The following is a 7,838-nucleotide window of genomic DNA, read 5'->3' as shown; positions in this document are numbered from 1 at the left end:
TGATTTTTTTTTTAAACACACCTTGCCCGGGAAAAAATGGCCGCCATTATTTTTTAGAAAAACTTTAGCCTTCTGCCTCTACCATACACATTGTACCCTAGTAGTGCAACAAAGTCGATTTTGGAATATAAAATAGACAATTTAAAAAAAAATTGAATTTAAATTAATACAAAAATTGGCTTTCCAGTTATCAAACCGAAGTTAAATCAGTTACCCAACTGAGCCTTCCAACGGTGGGAATATCCACGACGTGTTGGCTCTTTGGAACTTTTGCTTTTCGCACATAGTTTTACTCATCTGAAAATCAACAGTAGCATAGAACTTGTAAAAAGCCTCATTTCACTGCTTGGAACGCTGCAGACTTGCTTCGCATCCTCATATAATATTGGTACAGTCATACTTATAAACAATAGATACAAAGTTAACATCATTGCTTTCTCCTGTTATTCATGTCGGAAAGAAAATTAAAGAAATACTTGAAAAGAGCACTGCCTCCTATAATTGGGAATAAAACACTTACACCTGTTGTCCTAACTGACAGTAAAGGCTTTGGTTTATGGGATCAAGTGACCACCCAGGTAGAATTAGAAATCAGATGGTGGTGTAAGTCTTCACGCACTTCACAGCAGGGCTACACTTGGCTAAAACAAAACATAGCACAGATCGAACGTATAGGCAATCTACATTTGTACGTCTGGCTAGGTACCTGCGATCTTACAATATACGACAGCAAATTCATATCTCTCTCAACTGAGCAAAACATCATCCAGCAAATCACCGACATCTATCAAGAAATAGTAGAGTTTCTAAAATCATATCCAGGCTGCAAAATTACCTTTCTTGAAATTCCGCCATATTCTATCATCGATTTCAATAGCTACAAAAAACACGATAATCAATCAAGCTTTAAAAAGGAGGAACAATTAATCAAAAACGTTCAGGAATTATATAACAACATCCGATATATCAACTCTACTTTAGACACATCCTCACCAAATTTTGCCATAGACATCAACCATCATCACCAAGAAAAAACCTCAAAGTCCAAAAAACTAACCCTTAGAGACAACTATATGTTCAAACTCTACAGGGATGTAAGTCATCCGAAACAGACGTTGTCAAAAGTCTGGCTAAAGAAACTGGCAACACAGATACAAAGACAGTGCTGGGGTTGATATCATAGACAACGGTGTGAATATCCACGACGTGCTCCCTGGCTCAACCTCTGCATATGTAAAAGCTCTCTATTTCAGCCTTCCAAGAATCTTGGCTATATACATATTATTTGGATTTTGACTTTCATTGCTCTCATCTTTTGCATATAACTACTGCTTTAAATAACCTCTCTCCTGAATCATATAAACACATATCTGCTGCTTAATCCGTCACCCCATTGAGCCTTCCAACGGTGGGAATATCCACGACGCGTTGGCTCCTTGGGCCGTAGGCTTTTCGTTTGCAGTTATACTCATCTTATATTTGTCCGGCTAACATATACAAATATTCAATACACTGCTTGGTGGAATACGCTGCTGATCTATCTGCTCTGCATCTTTATCAAATATCCATATACAAAAAAGTCTGCCTCATAGATACACCTGCTTGCACACCTCTTCTCTCCTCGTAACTCCTGAGTCGAACAATAAAGTTCAATATAATCAGTAAAATGGCTACATCAGAGGTTCAAACAAGACGAATTACCCGTATGAACTCGGGCGGTAATCTACACATCTCAAGCCCAATATACAAGGACTATGTTCTGGATAAAACGAAAGCCATTCAAAGAAAAAATGATGCATGTGCTAAACCTCACATTGAATCAACAGTGAAATCTGGGAATAATCTGGTACTGGAATTTAGTACAGCAGCTTACGAGTATGCTAGTCAATGTCTCATCACAATACTTGATAGCTCTACACAATATGTTGGGATGGTTAGACATAGTGAAGAAACTTCTGGGACAAAGGTAGACACATGTATTAAAGTATATAATCGCAAAGCAGATAGTTCACAGGGCAAGAACCTAAAATTCGTTGTTAATCTATACCATACAAGTTCAACAATGGTAGTTAATGGCTCTAGAGTAGACCTTTTTGTGGCTGATATTCACAAACTATTATGTGATGAACTCTCCAAAAAAGGTCACATGCTTACATCGCTAAATGATAACATCACATGAACAATTTCAAAACTCACCAGGTACAGTGCCAAATCTAAATCAAAATCTTGCTGCGGCAAATATAAACTGTCAAAACAACTTGGATGATCTAGCTATATCTTTTAGAACTGACGAAAGCAAAGATTTAAATGAGGATACAGCAGACATATGCCCAATTTGCAACAAAATATCGCTTTTAGAAACTATTGAGTGTAGTGAATGCTCTCTTTGGATACACTATGAATGTGCAGGACTCTCACAATCAGCTGTTAGTGCACTGAACGCCTTAGACTTTGTTTGTGCTCTGTGCACGGACAACATGTTGTATGAGGTTGACACAACTGGTTGTAACAATTCTCATAATCTGCATTCTGATATGAATCCTTTAGTAGTAAATGACACCTCTCCTGATACCTACGTGCGACCACCCACGCCACCTACTACTCTACCAGAAGGTGTTACAAACTCTGTATCGGATGCTTCGGATGAAACTACATTGGTAAAGGAAATTTATGACCAACATGATACTAGTGTCCTAGCCAACAATGCAAAGGATAACCATTCTCAGCAAACTAGCAACCAATCCTATGGAGCTACTCCAAAAAGATTCCCAAATTCTGAACCATCCCTGTCAGATAACATTCAGAAGAAGCCCAAACGACAAATTATAAGAACAATGAAACCTAAGATCAATAATGCTGAAGATAAAGCATACATAATTAAATAAGAAAATGAGATCAATAAGCTAAAATCCACTATTGAACTGCAAAGTAGCTTACGTCACCAAAATGAGCAACCAGAAGCAGCATCCTTCAGCATTAATTCTTCACAACAATCTTCAACATCAAATCATCTAAACTCTAACCATCATAGAAATGACACTGTAGAGCAAAGGTTCAGAATGATAGACATGCAGAAGATGCAGAACATGTCCATGAACAACATGTTAGCTAATCAACAAATGCAATTTATGATGCAGCAACAACAAATGATACAACAGCAACAAATGATGCAACAACAACAATAGTTATCAAAAGTACCAGGATTATAATTTAATACGCCAGACGTGCGTTTCGTCTACATAAGACTCATCAGTGACGTTCAGATCAAAATAGTTATTAAGCCAAAAAAGTACAAAGTTGAAGAGCATTGAGGACAAAATTCTAAAAAGTTGTGCCAAATACGGCTAAGGTAATCTATTCCTGGGATAAGAAAATCCTTAGTTTTTCGAAAAATTCAAAGTTTTGTAACAGGAAATTTATAAAAATGACCATACAATTGTTATTCATGTCAACACCGAAGTGCTGGCTACTGGGCTGGTGATACCCTCGGGGACGAAACGTCCACCAGCAGTGGCATCGACCCAGTGGTGTAAATAGTTATCAAAGGTACCAGGATTATAATTTAATACGCCAGACGCGCGTTTCGTCTACATAAGACTCATCAGTGACGCTCAGATCAAAATAGTTATAAAGCCAAACAAGCACAAAGTTGAAGAGCAAATGATGCAGCAACAACAACAGTATATACTCCAACCACCATTTCAGCAATCATCTTTTCGGCCAAATCTCGGCTTCTCCATGTATCCACACATGTCAATACCGAGGCATATTTCACCTCCTCCTGGCTATCCTCAAAATATTATACCAAATGTTCCCGTCAGAATAAATCAGCATCCTCTCCATTTTCAGCAGCCCCTTCTTCAGACAAAACGCATACCAACAGCACATGCATCACTCTGCTAATTATCAACCCATACAGAGAGAAAAAAGAAACAATATGCCACCCCAAGCAAGACCAGCAGAATGTAACAGAAGCTCTGAACGACGACCAGACAACCGTGACAAACATCACAACAGGTCGAACCATGCTACATCCCAAATACCAAGATTCCACAGCGTTAATATGCATCAAAATTCTGTACAAGCGTCTAAAAACCAGTCTTCACAGAAGTGTCCAATCGTGTATCCATCTAATGCACAGGAGGCTCAATTCATACGAACTGCATAAATCATCCATCTGGCACTCCATTATTTGTTTCACCTGGGGACATTCCGTGCAATAAAACTTCTGCTAACGTAAATCTGCAAGAGAACCAACAACAGGCACTTCCAATCTCGAACTGCAGTCCTCAAGATGATACGTACACAACCGAAACCATGCAGAACTGCCCGTCAACGCCTGTAAGAGCTACATCCCATCAAGCAAATTCAGACAAGTTTTTTTTTAGGGGTCGACCAAATCAACCCACCACCAGATCCAAGCACAATCAGAATCTCATAAAGCCAGCAAAATTAAAAAATATAAACGAAAAAAAAAAATTATCAAAGATTTTCTAAACTTAACCACAATCAATATGGAAGGAAAATGAAATTAATTTTACTTAAATACATTGGAAATGCCATGAGACATAATCTGCATCCAGGAACACTGGTTGTATGAATTTCAACAACAAATTTTAGGGCCTGTGTTACCTAATATGAACATGCATATAAGATGCAGTGACACCAATGAGGAAATTGATAATTTTAAACTGCCAAGAGGGAAAGGGGGTGTTGCAATAGCTTGGAAAAATCATCTGACGCCATCCGTCCAAGAAATACAATCCGGAAACAACAGGGTAATAGCAGTTGAAATAAAGTCTCCGTTTAACTTATGTATTATCTGTGTCTATATGCATATAAACAACTATAGAGACTCTTATCTGGAATATACTGAATGTCTCGATATCATTAGCTCCATCTTTTCAACATATTCAGCAACCCATAGAATTATCATAGCGGGAGATTTCAATGGAACATTAGAGCCTCCGAGAAATTATAACAAACATGACAGACTGCTACAAGCATTTGTGCAAGAAATGAACTTAAAACAGAGTTGTACTGACAAATCAACTTTCTTCCATCATTCTGGACTGTCCTGTTCTCAAATAGACTATATTCTAGACAATACCACCTCTACAAGTATCTTTAACTATAAAACACATAATAGATGTCCATCAAATACTTCAAGTCATGTGCTTGTCAGTGCAAAAATCGAAGTAAAAGCAAACGTTAAACAAATAAAAGTCAAACCAAACTTTGCAAGGCAATTCAAACTTCAATGGAAAGATTTAGACTCTGAATCCTTTAATACTCTCATAAATGCAGAACTTACTCAATACAACATAGAAAAACACTCTTTGGAAGAAAACATTCAATATCTGTGCAACTGTTTGAAAAAAGTCGCAACAGTTGCCGTTCCATCCAAAATCATCAAACTGAAAGGTCCTAAATTCAAGGCATCACCAACAACCCTCAGCCTTCTTCAAATCTGTAAGGAAAAATATCATCTTTGGAAATCGCATGGTAAACATGATGACCACTTCAAGTCTGACAACATTTTGGCTCAACGCAATCTAAGAACACAAATGAGGAGAGAACAATACATAGATAGGGCTCAATTTTACAAAGAAGTGATGGACAATCAAAGCAACGAAATGTTCCATAGGCTAATTCGTCGTTATAGATGCAACAGAAACAAGGACTCGATGTGCATAATGGAAAATGGTGAACTTCAGCACTCTGCCACTGATCAAACACAAAGTTTCTCAAAATATTTCGAGGACCTCACTCTCCTCAAAGACAAAGGATATGACCCAGAATTTCTAGACCTATGTAATGTCCGGCACAAAATCATCCAACAACTGTGCGAACAGGAAAATATTACAACTGAATTCAGCACTCAGAATATCTGCGATGCCATTACACAGCACCATTCTGGCAAGGCAACAGATGAATTAGGTCTCGCTGCTGAACATTTCAAAAATTCTCCAGCAATAGTTACACAATTTCTTACAGACTGTTTTAATACTATCATGAAAGATAAACTTATTCCACATATATTTAAATCTGGCATTGTAATACCCGTGCTAAAAAAAGGGGAAAATCCAATTATGATGGACAACTACAGGGGAATTGCCATCACACCTGTTGTTTCAAAGCTCTTTGAATGTACCATACTTCCATCTCTGACTCAAAATTTTAAACAGTCAACTCTTCAATTTGGATTTACAAAGGGCATGTCTATGCTTATGGCTGGGCTAATTATCACTGAGACTAGAGCAGAAGTTAAACATCTCACAATTAAACCTTTGTACCTGATTACTGTTGACAGTCAGAAAGCATTTGATGTAGTGGATCATATAATTATGCTGGATGAACTACATGAACACACACAAAACCATTCAATGTGGACTGTAGTAAAAACCTTATACAGTGGTCTAGCCTCAAAGGTCAAATGGAAAGGAAACATTGGCGATAGCTTCCAAATTCATGAAGGAGTACGCCAGGGTGGTTCCTCTCTCCGTTTCTCTACAAAGTGTATGTCAACAATCTCCTTGAAGATCTTAAATCACATAGTTTTGGACTTAAAATAGGCACAACATATGTTGGTTGTCCAACATGTGCAGACAATGTAGCCTTCATTAGTAACTGTGAACAGGAATTGCAATGTATGCTCTCTGTAACAAATCACCATGCCAACCAATCTAGAGTAACCATCAATCCTTCAAAGACTAAATCAGTCATCTTAAATAAACCTAAAAACGTTAACAGATCTGATTTACAATGGACATTAGGCAACAACTCTATATATCCTTCAGACGATACTACACACCTTGGTCTAATAAAAGCAGAAATAAAGGAAAATGAAGTAAACATCGAAGCACGTATCAGCATTGCTAGAAGAACGTTGTATTCCTTGATGAACACTGGTCTGCATGGCACAAATGGTCTTAATCCGCAAACTTCTTATAGAATCTAACAGAGCTACGTCATTCCACGTCTGTTGTATGGTATGGAGATTCTACCACTTAACCAGAAGCAATTGGACATCTTGTCACGCTTTCATAAAAAAAACTTTAAGAAATTTCCAGTCAATGCCAGCAAGTACATCTACTGGAGCTGTATACCTCATCTTAGGCGCACTGTCAATTGAGGCTGAAATCCATAAAAGACAACTCTCTTTCCTTGATAACATTGTTTCATGCGACAATTCAACAATACAGGATCTGGTAGACAGGCAACTAATTATGAATTTGGATAATCAACATAGCTTCTTCTGTGAGGTCGCAGGTACGTTAACCTTGTATGATTTGCCTAGCATTGATTCACTAAAGCAACGGTCACCATCAAAACTAAAATGAAAATCGTCTGTAAAACTGGTTCTCCAAGATTATTGGTCAATTTTTTCTTAAAGAAATAGAATCTACTTTGGTACATCTGGATAGAACTCTCTTAAAAATCGGATCTGTACACCCTATTTGGACCAGCTTATCATCAACAATTTCAGATGTGAAGAAAGGAGCAATACAAATACGTCTCTTAACTGGAACTTACCTCTTTGAGTCAAATAAACACAAATTTAGTAGTTGAAAAGAGTCTTCTTTATGCAGATGCTGTGGAACATCTAATGAGGACATAACACACTTCTTACTTCTCTGTCCTGCATTACATCAGCAGAGAAAAGAGACATTCTCTAATCTAAAGGCATTAGTGATCTCTATTATTGGCACGTCAGGATGGACGCAAGATTTAAAAATCAATCAGATATAGTTAAATTGATTATTGACAGTACCTTCGTGTTGCCTGAGATTAACAGTCGTACCGATTTAGACAAAATTCAGAAAATGTCTCCCGAT

This window comes from Mytilus californianus, unplaced genomic scaffold (assembly GCF_021869535.1).
Source record: "Mytilus californianus isolate M0D057914Y unplaced genomic scaffold, xbMytCali1.0.p SCAF_6, whole genome shotgun sequence".
Classification (NCBI taxonomy): Eukaryota; Metazoa; Mollusca; class Bivalvia; order Mytilida; family Mytilidae; genus Mytilus; species Mytilus californianus.
Note: the sequence above shows the minus strand (reverse complement) of the source record.